At 49.1% G+C, this 21,245-nt stretch overlaps 13 non-coding genes across 13 annotated transcripts; all 13 read right to left on the bottom strand.

Annotated features, from left to right (window-relative positions):
* Positions 1–709: 709 nt before the first annotated feature.
* Positions 710–790, bottom strand: LOC126057420 (small nucleolar RNA SNORD115). Its single transcript, XR_007512509.1, has one exon. It is a non-coding gene; the product is annotated as a small nucleolar RNA SNORD115 (small nucleolar RNA).
* Positions 791–2,408: 1,618 nt separating this feature from the next.
* LOC126057914 (small nucleolar RNA SNORD115) lies at positions 2,409–2,486 on the bottom strand. The gene has a single exon (XR_007512988.1). It is a non-coding gene; the product is annotated as a small nucleolar RNA SNORD115 (small nucleolar RNA).
* Positions 2,487–4,103: 1,617 nt separating this feature from the next.
* Positions 4,104–4,184, bottom strand: LOC126057419 (small nucleolar RNA SNORD115). The gene has a single exon (XR_007512508.1). It is a non-coding gene; the product is annotated as a small nucleolar RNA SNORD115 (small nucleolar RNA).
* A 1,618-nt stretch (positions 4,185–5,802) lies between these two features.
* Positions 5,803–5,880, bottom strand: LOC126057913 (small nucleolar RNA SNORD115). Its single transcript, XR_007512987.1, has one exon. It is a non-coding gene; the product is annotated as a small nucleolar RNA SNORD115 (small nucleolar RNA).
* A 1,617-nt stretch (positions 5,881–7,497) lies between these two features.
* On the bottom strand, positions 7,498–7,578 carry LOC126057417 (small nucleolar RNA SNORD115). Its single transcript, XR_007512506.1, has one exon. It is a non-coding gene; the product is annotated as a small nucleolar RNA SNORD115 (small nucleolar RNA).
* Positions 7,579–9,196: 1,618 nt separating this feature from the next.
* LOC126057912 (small nucleolar RNA SNORD115) lies at positions 9,197–9,274 on the bottom strand. Its single transcript, XR_007512986.1, has one exon. It is a non-coding gene; the product is annotated as a small nucleolar RNA SNORD115 (small nucleolar RNA).
* Positions 9,275–10,891: 1,617 nt separating this feature from the next.
* LOC126057408 (small nucleolar RNA SNORD115) lies at positions 10,892–10,972 on the bottom strand. Its single transcript, XR_007512498.1, has one exon. It is a non-coding gene; the product is annotated as a small nucleolar RNA SNORD115 (small nucleolar RNA).
* A 1,618-nt stretch (positions 10,973–12,590) lies between these two features.
* LOC126057810 (small nucleolar RNA SNORD115) lies at positions 12,591–12,668 on the bottom strand. Its single transcript, XR_007512883.1, has one exon. It is a non-coding gene; the product is annotated as a small nucleolar RNA SNORD115 (small nucleolar RNA).
* Positions 12,669–14,285: 1,617 nt separating this feature from the next.
* Positions 14,286–14,366, bottom strand: LOC126057396 (small nucleolar RNA SNORD115). Its single transcript, XR_007512489.1, has one exon. It is a non-coding gene; the product is annotated as a small nucleolar RNA SNORD115 (small nucleolar RNA).
* Positions 14,367–15,984: 1,618 nt separating this feature from the next.
* Positions 15,985–16,062, bottom strand: LOC126057809 (small nucleolar RNA SNORD115). The gene has a single exon (XR_007512882.1). It is a non-coding gene; the product is annotated as a small nucleolar RNA SNORD115 (small nucleolar RNA).
* A 1,617-nt stretch (positions 16,063–17,679) lies between these two features.
* LOC126057385 (small nucleolar RNA SNORD115) lies at positions 17,680–17,760 on the bottom strand. The gene has a single exon (XR_007512479.1). It is a non-coding gene; the product is annotated as a small nucleolar RNA SNORD115 (small nucleolar RNA).
* Positions 17,761–19,377: 1,617 nt separating this feature from the next.
* Positions 19,378–19,455, bottom strand: LOC126057808 (small nucleolar RNA SNORD115). The gene has a single exon (XR_007512881.1). It is a non-coding gene; the product is annotated as a small nucleolar RNA SNORD115 (small nucleolar RNA).
* A 1,617-nt stretch (positions 19,456–21,072) lies between these two features.
* LOC126057373 (small nucleolar RNA SNORD115) lies at positions 21,073–21,153 on the bottom strand. Its single transcript, XR_007512468.1, has one exon. It is a non-coding gene; the product is annotated as a small nucleolar RNA SNORD115 (small nucleolar RNA).
* Positions 21,154–21,245: the final 92 nt, after the last annotated feature.

Below are 21,245 nucleotides of genomic sequence, written 5' to 3'. Positions count from 1 at the left end.
CCACGTACCGAATGGTATTGAGCCTGGCATTAGCTTTTTGACTCAGATAGTGGTGCTGCTGCCTTTTCTTGAATGCTACAGCGAGGTATCAGGCTACTCCAGTCTTCATCCAATACCAAGATGTCTGGGAAAGACGCCCTGGAGATCCTAAGAGTCCAGTCGCAACTGACACAGGCTTTCAACTAGGGCAAGTCTCTCTGGTTTCTCCAGTAGAGCTGCTACACACTCCCATCCCGTAAAGAGTTGAGAGTTGAAAATATTCTCAAATTCCGTAGACATACCCGACTGGGAACCGGACGATCAAAAATTACTCAAGTGGAAATTCTTCTAGGTTCCTGTGCTTCCTAACTATCCACCCGTGCATATCACCGCCACTTGGTCAATAGGTCAGGTCAAGCTCAAAGCAGGGGACACGTCTCAGCTTTTCCACAAAACCCGACTGCCTCTTGGGCTCCATTTTCACTTGTCTAAGTGTCACCAGAGACAAGGGAGAACCGCCATCATTCACTCACCTTGAGTTCTTTCGGTGGTGAATCTCCTGAAAGCAGGTCTTTCCAAATGACAGAAAAAGACGAAAAGAGCCAAGGAATCAGCATGACCAAAATCGGTCAGGGAGGAGTTTTTGATCACTTGGTGGAGGAAAAAGGGATCCAAACGGGGGTCCACTCTGAAGCAGATCATTAACGTTAGGGAAAAGGAGTTTCTCTCTGGGCCTCAGCGGGATCCTATTGAGCATGATTTTTATGTCATCATCTCTCTTGGAGACAAGTTGAGGTGTCTTCGTTGACCCGAGACATCTCAATCCCCGGGAGAAATCACCTGAGTCTTCAAGTTCCTCACCACCGATATCGTCCATCCAGCCCGCAATCACGCAGGATGAGAAGGTTCGCACATCCTCTTCCGGTTTCCCGGGGACTAGCTTGACCCTCATGAAAGCAGGAAAACAGGCTTCGACCTTGCAATCCTTTGAGGAAGGGCAAAGAAGTAAGTCAGACATCAGACGAGAGACATTCATTGCCTAACAGCTATGCTTTTTCCACATATAGCCCAAAAGAGGGACGAAATCAAGACACACACTTCTCGCCCATTAGTGAGACTGCTGACCCTTGACAGAAAGGCAGACGCGTGCCAGATCAAGACAAGGCATAGAGGACTCCGAATGGAGAAAAGTACTCAGGAAGTCCCAGCCAAGAACAGGCTATTCATTTGATCAGCCCCGGCTAATGTCTACGAGGAAGTCGAATCTGTGTCCACAGGCACGGATCCGTGCACGAGCACTTCCAGGAAATGACATCCAAGGGTTCCCAAAACTGGGGATCTTCAAATGAGCTGTGGGACACTCGGAAGAGTGCTTTCACCAAGAATTTGGCCCCCAAATCAACTAGGCATTTCCAGAGTTTGATTTCACCCTTGTGCCATGGAGAGACACAGTCAAGGCCACCTCATTCCCAAAGAATGGGAACACAGGGAACACATCTCCTCCTGTTTATCAACCATCAGAGGATTCCTTGGCACAAAGAGAGCAGGAGTCTTATGGAACCTCTACAGGATTCCAACCAACTCTGTAGGAACAGGGATCTTTGCACATGTGCAAGGCAGCACTTACGCCTGCTTTCACTGTCTAGAGCTCCAGGGAAACATGACCTCCTGTGGCATCAACCTGAAAGTGCTCCTGACCCTCGTGTCCCCTTCACACCTGGCATCGACCCTGACTTTAGATTTTCTACGCAGTTATCTGTGCAGCTACCTTTACTTGAAAGCTGGAGCCAGCTATCAGACTACTGAGTCGCTCATCCAATTTCAAGATTCACGGGAAAAGCGACCTGCAAATCCTGCGAGTCCAGCCGCAACTGACACACGCTTTCAATTACAGCAAGTTGACCAGTCTCCTGTAGAGCTCTGAGCCATTCACATCTCATAAATATCTTGGGAAAATACATTGTTCTAGTTGGCCGTTTCTCCCATTTCGGTAGGCCGTATCGGACTTGGACCCAGGCTATCGCAGATGACTCCAGCGCACATGTTTCAGGATTCTCTGATTCCTAAGTATCCACCCACGCACGTCACCGCCACTTAGTCAACCAGGCAAGGTCAAGCACACACCAGGGGACATGCCTCAGCCTTGTCAGCAAACCCTACTGCCTTTTGTGGTGTATCCTCACTTGCCTAAGTGTCAGATGGGGCCAGGGCAAATCACGGGAAATCCCTCACCTTTTGTCCTCGCAACGGTGAACTCCTCGGAGGCAGGTTTTGCTAAAGGACACAAAAAGAGGAAAAGAGCCAAGGAATCAACCTGACCAAAATCGGCCACCCAGGTCTTTTGGATTACTTGGTGCAGGTGAAAGAAATCAAAATGGGAGTCCGCTCTAAAGAAGATCTGTAAGGCTGGGCCAAAGGACTTTCCCACAGGGCCTCAGCATAACCTCTCTGAGCATGATTTTTAGGTCATCGTCTCTCTTCCAGACAGATTATGTCATCATTGACCCCAGCCATATCACTCCCCAGGAAAAATCCCCTGAGACCTGAAGATGCTTACCACAAATGTCTTCCTTCCACCCAGGAAGGACAGTGGATGAGAGCGTTCACACATCATCTTCCAGTTTCCCGGGCAGTTGGCTTGACCCCCATGAAAGCAGGACAAGAGACATCGACCTCACTAACCCTTTGAAAAGGGGAAATCAGTCAGACAGAGATCCCAGAAGAGAAACTCACTTCCCTAAGGCTAGGCTTTCAGCCAGACATTCGCGAACACATGGACAAAATCAAGAGAGCCATTTGCAACCCACTGGGGAGTCTGCTGACCCATGACAGAAGGAGAGAATCATGCAATATTCAGAAGAAGGCAGAGAGGTCTCTGGATGTAGCACAAATTTACAGGAGGACCCAGGCAAAAGGAGCCTTTGCCATTGCTTAAGCCTGACTGATGTGTTGAAGGCAGCCAACTATGCGTCCACGGGCACTGTCCAATGTGTGCGGACTCCCGGGAAATGGCACCCAAGAGTCCCCAGCACCGGGGGATCTTCAAATCAGCTGGAGGACATTTGGAAAAGAATAGCTTTCCAAGAATTCTGCCAACACTTGTTAAAATTGCCACAGTCCTTCAACGCTTTCGTTTCACCACTGAGCCATGGAGAGACACAATCGAATCTACCTCAGGCCCCAATAATCCCCAGAGAGGGAACACATCTCCTCCCGTATATCAAGCATCAGAGGATCCCGTGGGGCACACGGAAAAGGAGTTCTATGGAATCTCTACAAGATTCCAAAGATCTGTCAAGAAAATGATCTTTCCACATGTGGAAGGCAGCAGTTATGCCTGCATTGCCTGATTAGGCTGTCAGCAGATCCTGACCTCCTGTGGTATGAACCTGAAACTAGTCATGACGCTCGCGACCCACGTACCGAATGGTATTGAGCCTGGCATTAGCTTTTTGACTCAGATAGTGGTGCTGCTGCCTTTTCTTGAATGCTACAGCGAGGTATCAGGCTACTCCAGTCTTCATCCAATACCAAGATGTCTGGGAAAGACGCCCTGGAGATCCTAAGAGTCCAGTCGCAACTGACACAGGCTTTCAACTAGGGCAAGTCTCTCTGGTTTCTCCAGTAGAGCTGCTACACACTCCCATCCCGTAAAGAGTTGAGAGTTGAAAATATTCTCAAATTCCGTAGACATACCCGACTGGGAACCGGACGATCAAAAATTACTCAAGTGGAAATTCTTCTAGGTTCCTGTGCTTCCTAACTATCCACCCGTGCATATCACCGCCACTTGGTCAATAGGTCAGGTCAAGCTCAAAGCAGGGGACACGTCTCAGCTTTTCCACAAAACCCGACTGCCTCTTGGGCTCCATTTTCACTTGTCTAAGTGTCACCAGAGACAAGGGAGAACCGCCATCATTCACTCACCTTGAGTTCTTTCGGTGGTGAATCTCCTGAAAGCAGGTCTTTCCAAATGACAGAAAAAGACGAAAAGAGCCAAGGAATCAGCATGACCAAAATCGGTCAGGGAGGAGTTTTTGATCACTTGGTGGAGGAAAAAGGGATCCAAACGGGGGTCCACTCTGAAGCAGATCATTAACGTTAGGGAAAAGGAGTTTCTCTCTGGGCCTCAGCGGGATCCTATTGAGCATGATTTTTATGTCATCATCTCTCTTGGAGACAAGTTGAGGTGTCTTCGTTGACCCGAGACATCTCAATCCCCGGGAGAAATCACCTGAGTCTTCAAGTTCCTCACCACCGATATCGTCCATCCAGCCCGCAATCACGCAGGATGAGAAGGTTCGCACATCCTCTTCCGGTTTCCCGGGGACTAGCTTGACCCTCATGAAAGCAGGAAAACAGGCTTCGACCTTGCAATCCTTTGAGGAAGGGCAAAGAAGTAAGTCAGACATCAGACGAGAGACATTCATTGCCTAACAGCTATGCTTTTTCCCCATATAGCCCAAAAGAGGGACGAAATCAAGACACACACTTCTCGCCCATTAGTGAGACTGCTGACCCTTGACAGAAAGGCAGACGCGTGCCAGATCAAGACAAGGCATAGAGGACTCCGAATGGAGAAAAGTACTCAGGAAGTCCCAGCCAAGAACAGGCTATTCATTTGATCAGCCCCGGCTAATGTCTACGAGGAAGTCGAATCTGTGTCCACAGGCACGGATCCGTGCACGAGCACTTCCAGGAAATGACATCCAAGGGTTCCCAAAACTGGGGATCTTCAAATGAGCTGTGGGACACTCGGAAGAGTGCTTTCACCAAGAATTTGGCCCCCAAATCAACTAGGCATTTCCAGAGTTTGATTTCACCCTTGTGCCATGGAGAGACACAGTCAAGGCCACCTCATTCCCAAAGAATGGGAACACAGGGAACACATCTCCTCCTGTTTATCAACCATCAGAGGATTCCTTGGCACAAAGAGAGCAGGAGTCTTATGGAACCTCTACAGGATTCCAACCAACTCTGTAGGAACAGGGATCTTTGCACATGTGCAAGGCAGCACTTACGCCTGCTTTCACTGTCTAGAGCTCCAGGGAAACATGACCTCCTGTGGCATCAACCTGAAAGTGCTCCTGACCCTCGTGTCCCCTTCACACCTGGCATCGACCCTGACTTTAGATTTTCTACGCAGTTATCTGTGCAGCTACCTTTACTTGAAAGCTGGAGCCAGCTATCAGACTACTGAGTCGCTCATCCAATTTCAAGATTCACGGGAAAAGCGACCTGCAAATCCTGCGAGTCCAGCCGCAACTGACACACGCTTTCAATTACAGCAAGTTGACCAGTCTCCTGTAGAGCTCTGAGCCATTCACATCTCATAAATATCTTGGGAAAATACATTGTTCTAGTTGGCCGTTTCTCCCATTTCGGTAGGCCGTATCGGACTTGGACCCAGGCTATCGCAGATGACTCCAGCGCACATGTTTCAGGATTCTCTGATTCCTAAGTATCCACCCACGCACGTCACCGCCACTTAGTCAACCAGGCAAGGTCAAGCACACACCAGGGGACATGCCTCAGCCTTGTCAGCAAACCCTACTGCCTTTTGTGGTGTATCCTCACTTGCCTAAGTGTCAGATGGGGCCAGGGCAAATCACGGGAAATCCCTCACCTTTTGTCCTCGCAACGGTGAACTCCTCGGAGGCAGGTTTTGCTAAAGGACACAAAAAGAGGAAAAGAGCCAAGGAATCAACCTGACCAAAATCGGCCACCCAGGTCTTTTGGATTACTTGGTGCAGGTGAAAGAAATCAAAATGGGAGTCCGCTCTAAAGAAGATCTGTAAGGCTGGGCCAAAGGACTTTCCCACAGGGCCTCAGCATAACCTCTCTGAGCATGATTTTTAGGTCATCGTCTCTCTTCCAGACAGATTATGTCATCATTGACCCCAGCCATATCACTCCCCAGGAAAAATCCCCTGAGACCTGAAGATGCTTACCACAAATGTCTTCCTTCCACCCAGGAAGGACAGTGGATGAGAGCGTTCACACATCATCTTCCAGTTTCCCGGGCAGTTGGCTTGACCCCCATGAAAGCAGGACAAGACACATCGACCTCACTAACCCTTTGAAAAGGGGAAATCAGTAAGACAGAGATCCCAGAAGAGAAACTCACTTCCCTAAGGCTAGGCTTTCAGCCAGACATTCGCGAACACATGGACAAAATCAAGAGAGCCATTTGCAACCCACTGGGGAGTCTGCTGACCCATGACAGAAGGAGAGAATCATGCAATATTCAGAAGAAGGCAGAGAGGTCTCTGGATGTAGCACAAATTTACAGGAGGACCCAGGCAAAAGGAGCCTTTGCCATTGCTTAAGCCTGACTGATGTGTTGAAGGCAGCCAACTATGCGTCCACGGGCACTGTCCAATGTGTGCGGACTCCCGGGAAATGGCACCCAAGAGTCCCCAGCACCGGGGGATCTTCAAATCAGCTGGAGGACATTTGGAAAAGAATAGCTTTCCAAGAATTCTGCCAACACTTGTTAAAATTGCCACAGTCCTTCAACGCTTTCGTTTCACCACTGAGCCATGGAGAGACACAATCGAATCTACCTCAGGCCCCAATAATCCCCAGAGAGGGAACACATCTCCTCCCGTATATCAAGCATCAGAGGATCCCGTGGGGCACACGGAAAAGGAGTTCTATGGAATCTCTACAAGATTCCAAAGATCTGTCAAGAAAATGATCTTTCCACATGTGGAAGGCAGCAGTTATGCCTGCATTGCCTGATTAGGCTGTCAGCAGATCCTGACCTCCTGTGGTATGAACCTGAAACTAGTCATGACGCTCGCGACCCACGTACCGAATGGTATTGAGCCTGGCATTAGCTTTTTGACTCAGGTAGTGGTGCTGCTGCCTTTTCTTGAATGCTACAGCGAGGTATCAGGCTACTCCAGTCTTCATCCAATACCAAGATGTCTGGGAAAGACGCCCTGGAGATCCTAAGAGTCCAGTCGCAACTGACACAGGCTTTCAACTAGGGCAAGTCTCTCTGGTTTCTCCAGTAGAGCTGCTACACACTCCCATCCCGTAAAGAGTTGAGAGTTGAAAATATTCTCAAATTCCGTAGACATACCCGACTGGGAACCGGACGATCAAAAATTACTCAAGTGGAAATTCTTCTAGGTTCCTGTGCTTCCTAACTATCCACCCGTGCATATCACCGCCACTTGGTCAATAGGTCAGGTCAAGCTCAAAGCAGGGGACACGTCTCAGCTTTTCCACAAAACCCGACTGCCTCTTGGGCTCCATTTTCACTTGTCTAAGTGTCACCAGAGACAAGGGAGAACCGCCATCATTCACTCACCTTGAGTTCTTTCGGTGGTGAATCTCCTGAAAGCAGGTCTTTCCAAATGACAGAAAAAGACGAAAAGAGCCAAGGAATCAGCATGACCAAAATCGGTCAGGGAGGAGTTTTTGATCACTTGGTGGAGGAAAAAGGGATCCAAACGGGGGTCCACTCTGAAGCAGATCATTAACGTTAGGGAAAAGGAGTTTCTCTCTGGGCCTCAGCGGGATCCTATTGAGCATGATTTTTATGTCATCATCTCTCTTGGAGACAAGTTGAGGTGTCTTCGTTGACCCGAGACATCTCAATCCCCGGGAGAAATCACCTGAGTCTTCAAGTTCCTCACCACCGATATCGTCCATCCAGCCCGCAATCACGCAGGATGAGAAGGTTCGCACATCCTCTTCCGGTTTCCCGGGGACTAGCTTGACCCTCATGAAAGCAGGAAAACAGGCTTCGACCTTGCAATCCTTTGAGGAAGGGCAAAGAAGTAAGTCAGACATCAGACGAGAGACATTCATTGCCTAACAGCTATGCTTTTTCCACATATAGCCCAAAAGAGGGACGAAATCAAGACACACACTTCTCGCCCATTAGTGAGACTGCTGACCCTTGACAGAAAGGCAGACGCGTGCCAGATCAAGACAAGGCATAGAGGACTCCGAATGGAGAAAAGTACTCAGGAAGTCCCAGCCAAGAACAGGCTATTCATTTGATCAGCCCCGGCTAATGTCTACGAGGAAGTCGAATCTGTGTCCACAGGCACGGATCCGTGCACGAGCACTTCCAGGAAATGACATCCAAGGGTTCCCAAAACTGGGGATCTTCAAATGAGCTGTGGGACACTCGGAAGAGTGCTTTCACCAAGAATTTGGCCCCCAAATCAACTAGGCATTTCCAGAGTTTGATTTCACCCTTGTGCCATGGAGAGACACAGTCAAGGCCACCTCATTCCCAAAGAATGGGAACACAGGGAACACATCTCCTCCTGTTTATCAACCATCAGAGGATTCCTTGGCACAAAGAGAGCAGGAGTCTTATGGAACCTCTACAGGATTCCAACCAACTCTGTAGGAACAGGGATCTTTGCACATGTGCAAGGCAGCACTTACGCCTGCTTTCACTGTCTAGAGCTCCAGGGAAACATGACCTCCTGTGGCATCAACCTGAAAGTGCTCCTGACCCTCGTGTCCCCTTCACACCTGGCATCGACCCTGACTTTAGATTTTCTACGCAGTTATCTGTGCAGCTACCTTTACTTGAAAGCTGGAGCCAGCTATCAGACTACTGAGTCGCTCATCCAATTTCAAGATTCACGGGAAAAGCGACCTGCAAATCCTGCGAGTCCAGCCGCAACTGACAAACGCTTTCAATTACAGCAAGTTGACCAGTCTCCTGTAGAGCTCTGAGCCATTCACATCTCATAAATATCTTGGGAAAATACATTGTTCTAGTTGGCCGTTTCTCCCATTTCGGTAGGCCGTATCGGACTTGGACCCAGGCTATCGCAGATGACTCCAGCGCACATGTTTCAGGATTCTCTGATTCCTAAGTATCCACCCACGCACGTCACCGCCACTTAGTCAACCAGGCAAGGTCAAGCACACACCAGGGGACATGCCTCAGCCTTGTCAGCAAACCCTACTGCCTTTTGTGGTGTATCCTCACTTGCCTAAGTGTCAGATGGGGCCAGGGCAAATCACGGGAAATCCCTCACCTTTTGTCCTCGCAACGGTGAACTCCTCGGAGGCAGGTTTTGCTAAAGGACACAAAAAGAGGAAAAGAGCCAAGGAATCAACCTGACCAAAATCGGCCACCCAGGTCTTTTGGATTACTTGGTGCAGGTGAAAGAAATCAAAATGGGAGTCCGCTCTAAAGAAGATCTGTAAGGCTGGGCCAAAGGACTTTCCCACAGGGCCTCAGCATAACCTCTCTGAGCATGATTTTTAGGTCATCGTCTCTCTTCCAGACAGATTATGTCATCATTGACCCCAGCCATATCACTCCCCAGGAAAAATCCCCTGAGACCTGAAGATGCTTACCACAAATGTCTTCCTTCCACCCAGGAAGGACAGTGGATGAGAGCGTTCACACATCATCTTCCAGTTTCCCGGGCAGTTGGCTTGACCCCCATGAAAGCAGGACAAGACACATCGACCTCACTAACCCTTTGAAAAGGGGAAATCAGTAAGACAGAGATCCCAGAAGAGAAACTCACTTCCCTAAGGCTAGGCTTTCAGCCAGACATTCGCGAACACATGGACAAAATCAAGAGAGCCATTTGCAACCCACTGGGGAGTCTGCTGACCCATGACAGAAGGAGAGAATCATGCAATATTCAGAAGAAGGCAGAGAGGTCTCTGGATGTAGCACAAATTTACAGGAGGACCCAGGCAAAAGGAGCCTTTGCCATTGCTTAAGCCTGACTGATGTGTTGAAGGCAGCCAACTATGCGTCCACGGGCACTGTCCAATGTGTGCGGACTCCCGGGAAATGGCACCCAAGAGTCCCCAGCACCGGGGGATCTTCAAATCAGCTGGAGGACATTTGGAAAAGAATAGCTTTCCAAGAATTCTGCCAACACTTGTTAAAATTGCCACAGTCCTTCAACGCTTTCGTTTCACCACTGAGCCATGGAGAGACACAATCGAATCTACCTCAGGCCCCAATAATCCCCAGAGAGGGAACACATCTCCTCCCGTATATCAAGCATCAGAGGATCCCGTGGGGCACACGGAAAAGGAGTTCTATGGAATCTCTACAAGATTCCAAAGATCTGTCAAGAAAATGATCTTTCCACATGTGGAAGGCAGCAGTTATGCCTGCATTGCCTGATTAGGCTGTCAGCAGATCCTGACCTCCTGTGGTATGAACCTGAAACTAGTCATGACGCTCGCGACCCACGTACCGAATGGTATTGAGCCTGGCATTAGCTTTTTGACTCAGGTAGTGGTGCTGCTGCCTTTTCTTGAATGCTACAGCGAGGTATCAGGCTACTCCAGTCTTCATCCAATACCAAGATGTCTGGGAAAGACGCCCTGGAGATCCTAAGAGTCCAGTCGCAACTGACACAGGCTTTCAACTAGGGCAAGTCTCTCTGGTTTCTCCAGTAGAGCTGCTACACACTCCCATCCCGTAAAGAGTTGAGAGTTGAAAATATTCTCAAATTCCGTAGACATACCCGACTGGGAACCGGACGATCAAAAATTACTCAAGTGGAAATTCTTCTAGGTTCCTGTGCTTCCTAACTATCCACCCGTGCATATCACCGCCACTTGGTCAATAGGTCAGGTCAAGCTCAAAGCAGGGGACACGTCTCAGCTTTTCCACAAAACCCGACTGCCTCTTGGGCTCCATTTTCACTTGTCTAAGTGTCACCAGAGACAAGGGAGAACCGCCATCATTCACTCACCTTGAGTTCTTTCGGTGGTGAATCTCCTGAAAGCAGGTCTTTCCAAATGACAGAAAAAGACGAAAAGAGCCAAGGAATCAGCATGACCAAAATCGGTCAGGGAGGAGTTTTTGATCACTTGGTGGAGGAAAAAGGGATCCAAACGGGGGTCCACTCTGAAGCAGATCATTAACGTTAGGGAAAAGGAGTTTCTCTCTGGGCCTCAGCGGGATCCTATTGAGCATGATTTTTATGTCATCATCTCTCTTGGAGACAAGTTGAGGTGTCTTCGTTGACCCGAGACATCTCAATCCCCGGGAGAAATCACCTGAGTCTTCAAGTTCCTCACCACCGATATCGTCCATCCAGCCCGCAATCACGCAGGATGAGAAGGTTCGCACATCCTCTTCCGGTTTCCCGGGGACTAGCTTGACCCTCATGAAAGCAGGAAAACAGGCTTCGACCTTGCAATCCTTTGAGGAAGGGCAAAGAAGTAAGTCAGACATCAGACGAGAGACATTCATTGCCTAACAGCTATGCTTTTTCCACATATAGCCCAAAAGAGGGACGAAATCAAGACACACACTTCTCGCCCATTAGTGAGACTGCTGACCCTTGACAGAAAGGCAGACGCGTGCCAGATCAAGACAAGGCATAGAGGACTCCGAATGGAGAAAAGTACTCAGGAAGTCCCAGCCAAGAACAGGCTATTCATTTGATCAGCCCCGGCTAATGTCTACGAGGAAGTCGAATCTGTGTCCACAGGCACGGATCCGTGCACGAGCACTTCCAGGAAATGACATCCAAGGGTTCCCAAAACTGGGGATCTTCAAATGAGCTGTGGGACACTCGGAAGAGTGTTTTCACCAAGAATTTGGCCCCAAAATCAACTAGGCATTTCCAGAGTTTGATTTCACCCTTGTGCCATGGAGAGACACAGTCAAGGCCACCTCATTCCCAAAGAATGGGAACACAGGGAACACATCTCCTCCTGTTTATCAACCATCAGAGGATTCCTTGGCACAAAGAGAGCAGGAGTCTTATGGAACCTCTACAGGATTCCAACCAACTCTGTAGGAACAGGGATCTTTGCACATGTGCAAGGCAGCACTTACGCCTGCTTTCACTGTCTAGAGCTCCAGGGAAACATGACCTCCTGTGGCATCAACCTGAAAGTGCTCCTGACCCTCGTGTCCCCTTCACACCTGGCATCGACCCTGACTTTAGATTTTCTACGCAGTTATCTGTGCAGCTACCTTTACTTGAAAGCTGGAGCCAGCTATCAGACGACTGAGTCGCTCATCCAATTTCAAGATTCACGGGAAAAGCGACCTGCAAATCCTGCGAGTCCAGCCGCAACTGACACACGCTTTCAATTACAGCAAGTTGACCAGTCTCCTGTAGAGCTCTGAGCCATTCACATCTCATAAATATCTTGGGAAAATACATTGTTCTAGTTGGCCGTTTCTCCCATTTCGGTAGGCCGTATCGGACTTGGACCCAGGCTATCGCAGATGACTCCAGCGCACATGTTTCAGGATTCTCTGATTGCTAAGTATCCACCCACGCACGTCACCGCCACTTAGTCAACCAGGCAAGGTCAAGCACACACCAGGGGACATGCCTCAGCCTTGTCAGCAAACCCTACTGCCTTTTGTGGTGTATCCTCACTTGCCTAAGTGTCAGATGGGGCCAGGGCAAATCACGGGAAATCCCTCACCTTTTGTCCTCGCAACGGTGAACTCTTCGGAGGCAGGTTTTGCTAAAGGACACAAAAAGAGGAAAAGAGCCAAGGAATCAACCTGACCAAAATCGGCCACCCAGGTCTTTTGGATTACTTGGTGCAGGTGAAAGAAATCAAAATGGGAGTCCGCTCTAAAGAAGATCTGTAAGGCTGGGCCAAAGGACTTTCCCACAGGGCCTCAGCATAACCTCTCTGAGCATGATTTTTAGGTCATCATCTCTCTTCCAGACAGATTATGTCATCATTGACCCCAGCCATATCACTCCCCAGGAAAAATCCCCTGAGACCTGAAGATGCTTACCACAAATGTCTTCCTTCCACCCAGGAAGGACAGTGGATGAGAGCGTTCACACATCATCTTCCAGTTTCCCGGGCAGTTGGCTTGACCCCCATGAAAGCAGGACAAGAGACATCGACCTCACTAACCCTTTGAAAAGGGGAAATCAGTAAGACAGAGATCCCAGAAGAGAAACTCACTTCCCTAAGGCTAGGCTTTCAGCCAGACATTCGCGAACACATGGACAAAATCAAGAGAGCCATTTGCAACCCACTGGGGAGTCTGCTGACCCATGACAGAAGGAGAGAATCATGCAATATTCAGAAGAAGGCAGAGAGGTCTCTGGATGTAGCACAAATTTACAGGAGGACCCAGGCAAAAGGAGCCTTTGCCATTGCTTAAGCCTGACTGATGTGTTGAAGGCAGCCAACTATGCGTCCACGGGCACTGTCCAATGTGTGCGGACTCCCGGGAAATGGCACCCAAGAGTCCCCAGCACCGGGGGATCTTCAAATCAGCTGGAGGACATTTGGAAAAGAATAGCTTTCCAAGAATTCTGCCAACACTTGTTAAAATTGCCACAGTCCTTCAACGCTTTCGTTTCACCACTGAGCCATGGAGAGACACAATCGAATCTACCTCAGGCCCCAATAATCCCCAGAGAGGGAACACATCTCCTCCCGTATATCAAGCATCAGAGGATCCCGTGGGGCACACGGAAAAGGAGTTCTATGGAATCTCTACAAGATTCCAAAGATCTGTCAAGAAAATGATCTTTCCACATGTGGAAGGCAGCAGTTATGCCTGCATTGCCTGATTAGGCTGTCAGCAGATCCTGACCTCCTGTGGTATGAACCTGAAACGAGTCATGACGCTCGCGACCCACGTACCGAATGGTATTGAGCCTGGCATTAGCTTTTTGACTCAGATAGTGGTGCTGCTGCCTTTTCTTGAATGCTACAGCGAGGTATCAGGCTACTCCAGTCTTCATCCAATACCAAGATGTCTGGGAAAGACGCCCTGGAGATCCTAAGAGTCCAGTCGCAACTGACACAGGCTTTCAACTAGGGCAAGTCTCTCTGGTTTCTCCAGTAGAGCTGCTACACACTCCCATCCCGTAAAGAGTTGAGAGTTGAAAATATTCTCAAATTCCGTAGACATACCCGACTGGGAACCGGACGATCAAAAATTACTCAAGTGGAAATTCTTCTAGGTTCCTGTGCTTCCTAACTATCCACCCGTGCATATCACCGCCACTTGGTCAATAGGTCAGGTCAAGCTCAAAGCAGGGGACACGTCTCAGCTTTTCCACAAAACCCGACTGCCTCTTGGGCTCCATTTTCACTTGTCTAAGTGTCACCAGAGACAAGGGAGAACCGCCATCATTCACTCACCTTGAGTTCTTTCGGTGGTGAATCTCCTGAAAGCAGGTCTTTCCAAATGACAGAAAAAGACGAAAAGAGCCAAGGAATCAGCATGACCAAAATCGGTCAGGGAGGAGTTTTTGATCACTTGGTGGAGGAAAAAGGGATCCAAACGGGGGTCCACTCTGAAGCAGATCATTAACGTTAGGGAAAAGGAGTTTCTCTCTGGGCCTCAGCGGGATCCTATTGAGCATGATTTTTATGTCATCATCTCTCTTGGAGACAAGTTGAGGTGTCTTCGTTGACCCGAGACATCTCAATCCCCGGGAGAAATCACCTGAGTCTTCAAGTTCCTCACCACCGATATCGTCCATCCAGCCCGCAATCACGCAGGATGAGAAGGTTCGCACATCCTCTTCCGGTTTCCCGGGGACTAGCTTGACCCTCATGAAAGCAGGAAAACAGGCTTCGACCTTGCAATCCTTTGAGGAAGGGCAAAGAAGTAAGTCAGACATCAGACGAGAGACATTCATTGCCTAACAGCTATGCTTTTTCCACATATAGCCCAAAAGAGGGACGAAATCAAGACACACACTTCTCGCCCATTAGTGAGACTGCTGACCCTTGACAGAAAGGCAGACGCGTGCCAGATCAAGACAAGGCATAGAGGACTCCGAATGGAGAAAAGTACTCAGGAAGTCCCAGCCAAGAACAGGCTATTCATTTGATCAGCCCCGGCTAATGTCTACGAGGAAGTCGAATCTGTGTCCACAGGCACGGATCCGTGCACGAGCACTTCCAGGAAATGACATCCAAGGGTTCCCAAAACTGGGGATCTTCAAATGAGCTGTGGGACACTCGGAAGAGTGCTTTCACCAAGAATTTGGCCCCAAAACCAACTAGGCATTTCCAGAGTTTGATTTCACCCTTGTGCCATGGAGAGACACAGTCAAGGCCACCTCATTCCCAAAGAATGGGAACACAGGGAACACATCTCCTCCTGTTTATCAACCATCAGAGGATTCCTTGGCACAAAGAGAGCAGGAGTCTTATGGAACCTCTACAGGATTCCAACCAACTCTGTAGGAACAGGGATCTTTGCACATGTGCAAGGCAGCACTTACGCCTGCTTTCACTGTCTAGAGCTCCAGGGAAACATGACCTCCTGTGGCATCAACCTGAAAGTGCTCCTGACCCTCGTGTCCCCTTCACACCTGGCATCGACCCTGACTTTAGATTTTCTACGCAGTTATCTGTGCAGCTACCTTTACTTGAAAGCTGGAGCCAGCTATCAGACTACTGAGTCGCTCATCCAATTTCAAGATTCACGGGAAAAGCGACCTGCAAATCCTGCGAGTCCAGCCGCAACTGACACACGCTTTCAATTACAGCAAGTTGACCAGTCTCCTGTAGAGCTCTGAGCCATTCACATCTCATAAATATCTTGGGAAAATACATTGTTCTAGTTGGCCGTTTCTCCCATTTCGGTAGGCCGTATCGGACTTGGACCCAGGCTATCGCAGATGACTCCAGCGCACATGTTTCAGGATTCTCTGATTCCTAAGTATCCACCCACGCACGTCACCGCCACTTAGTCAACCAGGCAAGGTCAAGCACACACCAGGGGACATGCCTCAGCCTTGTCAGCAAACCCTACTGCCTTTTGTGGTGTATCCTCACTTGCCTAAGTGTCAGATGGGGCCAGGGCAAATCACGGGAAATCCCTCACCTTTTGTCCTCGCAACGGTGAACTCCTCGGAGGCAGGTTTTGCTAAAGGACACAAAAAGAGGAAAAGAGCCAAGGAATCAACCTGACCAAAATCGGCCACCCAGGTCTTTTGGATTACTTGGTGCAGGTGAAAGAAATCAAAATGGGAGTCCGCTCTAAAGAAGATCTGTAAGGCTGGGCCAAAGGACTTTCCCACAGGGCCTCAGCATAACCTCTCTGAGCATGATTTTTAGGTCATCATCTCTCTTCCAGACAGATTATGTCATCATTGACCCCAGCCATATCACTCCCCAGGAAAAATCCCCTGAGACCTGAAGATGCTTACCACAAATGTCTTCCTTCCACCCAGGAAGGACAGTGGATGAGAGCGTTCACACATCATCTTCCAGTTTCCCGGGCAGTTGGCTTGACCCCCATGAAAGCAGGACAAGAGACATCGACCTCACTAACCCTTTGAAAAGGGGAAATCAGTAAGACAGAGATCCCAGAAGAGAAACTCACTTCCCTAAGGCTAGGCTTTCAGCCAGACATTCGCGAACACATGGACAAAATCAAGAGAGCCATTTGCAACCCACTGGGGAGTCTGCTGACCCATGACAGAAGGAGAGAATCATGCAATATTCAGAAGAAGGCAGAGAGGTCTCTGGATGTAGCACAAATTTACAGGAGGACCCAGGCAAAAGGAGCCTTTGCCATTGCTTAAGCCTGACTGATGTGTTGAAGGCAGCCAACTATGCGTCCACGGGCACTGTCCAATGTGTGCGGACTCCCGGGAAATGGCACCCAAGAGTCCCCAGCACCGGGGGATCTTCAAATCAGCTGGAGGACATTTGGAAAAGAATAGCTTTCCAAGAATTCTGCCAACACTTGTTAAAATTGCCACAGTCCTTCAACGCTTTCGTTTCACCACTGAGCCATGGAGAGACACAATCGAATCTACCTCAGGCCCCAATAATCCCCAGAGAGGGAACACATCTCCTCCCGTATATCAAGCATCAGAGGATCCCGTGGGGCACACGGAAAAGGAGTTCTATGGAATCTCTACAAGATTCCAAAGATCTGTCAAGAAAATGATCTTTCCACATGTGGAAGGCAGCAGTTATGCCTGCATTGCCTGATTAGGCTGTCAGCAGATCCTGACCTCCTGTGGTATGAACCTGAAACGAGTCATGACGCTCGCGACCCACGTACCGAATGGTATTGAGCCTGGCATTAGCTTTTTGACTCAGATAGTGGTGCTGCTGCCTTTTCTTGAATGCTACAGCGAGGTATCAGGCTACTCCAGTCTTCATCCAATACCAAGATGTCTGGGAAAGACGCCCTGGAGATCCTAAGAGTCCAGTCGCAACTGACACAGGCTTTCAACTAGGGCAAGTCTCTCTGGTTTCTCCAGTAGAGCTGCTACACACTCCCATCCCGTAAAGAGTTGAGAGTTGAAAATATTCTCAAATTCCGTAGACATACCCGACTGGGAACCGGACGATCAAAAATTACTCAAGTGGAAATTCTTCTAGGTTCCTGTGCTTCCTAACTATCCACCCGTGCATATCACCGCCACTTGGTCAATAGGTCAGGTCAAGCTCAAAGCAGGGGACACGTCTCAGCTTTTCCACAAAACCCGACTGCCTCTTGGGCTCCATTTTCACTTGTCTAAGTGTCACCAGAGACAAGGGAGAACCGCCATCATTCACTCACCTTGAGTTCTTTCGGTGGTGAATCTCCTGAAAGCAGGTCTTTCCAAATGACAGAAAAAGACGAAAAGAGCCAAGGAATCAGCATGACCAAAATCGGTCAGGGAGGAGTTTTTGATCACTTGGTGGAGGAAAAAGGGATCCAAACGGGGGTCCACTCTGAAGCAGATCATTAACGTTAGGGAAAAGGAGTTTCTCTCTGGGCCTCAGCGGGATCCTATTGAGCATGATTTTTATGTCATCATCTCTCTTGGAGACAAGTTGAGGTGTCTTCGTTGACCCGAGACATCTCAATCCCCGGGAGAAATCACCTGAGTCTTCAAGTTCCTCACCACCGATATCGTCCATCCAGCCCGCAATCACGCAGGATGAGAAGGTTCGCACATCCTCTTCCGGTTTCCCGGGGAGTAGCTTGACCCTCATGAAAGCAGGAAAACAGGCTTCGACCTTGCAATCCTTTGAGGAAGGGCAAAGAAGTAAGTCAGACATCAGACGAGAGACATTCATTGCCTAACAGCTATGCTTTTTCCACATATAGCCCAAAAGAGGGACGAAATCAAGACACACACTTCTCGCCCATTAGTGAGACTGCTGACCCTTGACAGAAAGGCAGACGCGTGCCAGATCAAGACAAGGCATAGAGGACTCCGAATGGAGAAAAGTACTCAGGAAGTCCCAGCCAAGAACAGGCTATTCATTTGATCAGCCCCGGCTAATGTCTACGAGGAAGCCGAATCTGTGTCCACAGGCACGGATCCGTGCACGAGCACTTCCAGGAAATGACATCCAAGGGTTCCCAAAACTGGGGATCTTCAAATGAGCTGTGGGACACTCGGAAGAGTGCTTTCACCAAGAATTTGGCCCCCAAATCAACTAGGCATTTCCAGAGTTTGATTTCACCCTTGTGCCATGGAGAGACACAGTCAAGGCCACCTCATTCCCAAAGAATGGGAACACAGGGAACACATCTCCTCCTGTTTATCAACCATCAGAGGATTCCTTGGCACAAAGAGAGCAGGAGTCTTATGGAACCTCTACAGGATTCCAACCAACTCTGTAGGAACAGGGATCTTTGCACATGTGCAAGGCAGCACTTACGCCTGCTTTCACTGTCTAGAGCTCCAGGGAAACATGACCTCCTGTGGCATCAACCTGAAAGTGCTCCTGACCCTCGTGTCCCCTTCACACCTGGCATCGACCCTGACTTTAGATTTTCTACGCAGTTATCTGTGCAGCTACCTTTACTTGAAAGCTGGAGCCAGCTATCAGACGACTGAGTCGCTCATCCAATTTCAAGATTCACGGGAAAAGCGACCTGCAAATCCTGCGAGTCCAGCCGCAACTGACACACGCTTTCAATTACAGCAAGTTGACCAGTCTCCTGTAGAGCTCTGAGCCATTCACATCTCATAAATATCTTGGGAAAATACATTGTTCTAGTTGGCCGTTTCTCCCATTTCGGTAGGCCGTATCGGACTTGGACCCAGGCTATCGCAGATGACTCCAGCGCACATGTTTCAGGATTCTCTGATTCCTAAGTATCCACCCACGCAAGTCACGCCACTTAGTCAACCAGGCAAGGTCAAGCAAACACCAGGGGACATGCCTCAGCCTTGTCAGCAAACCCTACTGCCTTTTGTGGTGTATCCTCACTTGCCTAAGTGTCAGATGGGGCCAGGGCAAATCACGGGAAATCCCTCACCTTTTGTCCTCGCAACGGTGAACTCCTCGGAGGCAGGTTTTGCTAAAGGACACAAAAAGAGGAAAAGAGCCAAGGAATCAACCTGACCAAAATCGGCCACCCAGGTCTTTTGGATTACTTGGTGCAGGTGAAAGAAATCAAAATGGGAGTCCGCTCTAAAGAAGATCTGTAAGGCTGGGCCAAAGGACTTTCCCACAGGGCCTCAGCATAACCTCTCTGAGCATGATTTTTAGGTCATCATCTCTCTTCCAGACAGATTATGTCATCATTGACCCCAGCCATATCACTCCCCAGGAAAAATCCCCTGAGACCTGAAGATGCTTACCACAAATGTCTTCCTTCCACCCAGGAAGGACAGTGGATGAGAGCGTTCACACATCATCTTCCAGTTTCCCGGGCAGTTGGCTTGACCCCCATGAAAGCAGGACAAGACACATCGAACTCACTAACCCTTTGAAAAGGGGAAATCAGTAAGACAGAGATCCCAGAAGAGAAACTCACTTCCCTAAGGCTAGGCTTTCAGCCAGACATTCGCGAACACATGGACAAAATCAAGACAGCCATTTGCAACGCACTGGGGAGTCTGCTGACCCATGACAGAAGGAGAGAATCATGCAATATTCAGAAGAAGGCAGAGAGGTCTCTGGATGTAGCACAAATTTACAGGAGGACCCAGGCAAAAGGAGCCTTTGCCATTGCTTAAGCCTGACTGATGTGTTGAAGGCAGCCAACTATGCGTCCACGGGCACTGTCCAATGTGTGCGGACTCCCGGGAAACGGCACCCAAGAGTCCCCAGCACCGGGGGATCTTCAAATCAGCTGGAGGACATTTGGAAAAGAATAGCTTTCCAAGAATTCTGCCAACACTTGTTAAAATTGCCACAGTCCTTCAACGCTTTCGTTTCACCACTGAGCCATGGAGAGACACAATCGAATCTACCTCAGGCCCCAATAATCCCCAGAGAGGGAACACATCTCCTCCCGTATATCAAGCATCAGAGGATCCCGTGGGGCACACGGAAAAGGAGTTCTATGGAATCTCTACAAGATTCCAAAGATCTGTCAAGAAAATGATCTTTCCACATGTGGAAGGCAGCAGTTATGCCTGCATTGCCTGATTAGGCTGTCAGCAGATCCTGACCTCCTGTGGTATGAACCTGAAACTAGTCATGACGCTCGCGACCCACGTACCGAATGGTATTGAGCCTGGCATTAGCTTTTTGACTCAGGTAGTGGTGCTGCTGCCTTTTCTTGAATGCTACAGCGAGGTATCAGGCTACTCCAGTCTTCATCCAATACCAAGATGTCTGGGAAAGACGCCCTGGAGATCCTAAGAGTCCAGTCGCAACTGACACAGGCTTTCAACTAGGGCAAGTCTCTCTGGTTTCTCCAGTAGAGCTGCTACACACTCCCATCCCGTAAAGAGTTGAGAGTTGAAAATATTCTCAAATTCCGTAGACATACCCGACTGGGAACCGGACGATCAAAAATTACTCAAGTGGAAATTCTTCTAGGTTCCTGTGCTTCCTAACTATCCACCCGTGCATATCACCGCCACTTGGTCAATAGGTCAGGTCAAGCTCAAAGCAGGGGACACGTCTCAGCTTTTCCACAAAACCCGACTGCCTCTTGGGCTCCATTTTCACTTGTCTAAGTGTCACCAGAGACAAGGGAGAACCGCCATCATTCACTCACCTTGAGTTCTTTCGGTGGTGAATCTCCTGAAAGCAGGTCTTTCCAAATGACAGAAAAAGACGAAAAGAGCCAAGGAATCAGCATGACCAAAATCGGTCAGGGAGGAGTTTTTGATCACTTGGTGGAGGAAAAAGGGATCCAAACGGGGGTCCACTCTGAAGCAGATCATTAACGTTAGGGAAAAGGAGTTTCTCTCTGGGCCTCAGCGGGATCCTATTGAGCATGATTTTTATGTCATCATCTCTCTTGGAGACAAGTTGAGGTGTCTTCGTTGACCCGAGACATCTCAATCCCCGGGAGAAATCACCTGAGTCTTCAAGTTCCTCACCACCGATATCGTCCATCCAGCCCGCAATCACGCAGGATGAGA

Source organism: Elephas maximus, chromosome 13 (genome assembly GCF_024166365.1).
Source record: "Elephas maximus indicus isolate mEleMax1 chromosome 13, mEleMax1 primary haplotype, whole genome shotgun sequence".
NCBI classification, from domain to species: domain Eukaryota; kingdom Metazoa; phylum Chordata; class Mammalia; order Proboscidea; family Elephantidae; genus Elephas; species Elephas maximus.
This window is presented reverse-complemented; position numbering and strand designations above follow the sequence as displayed.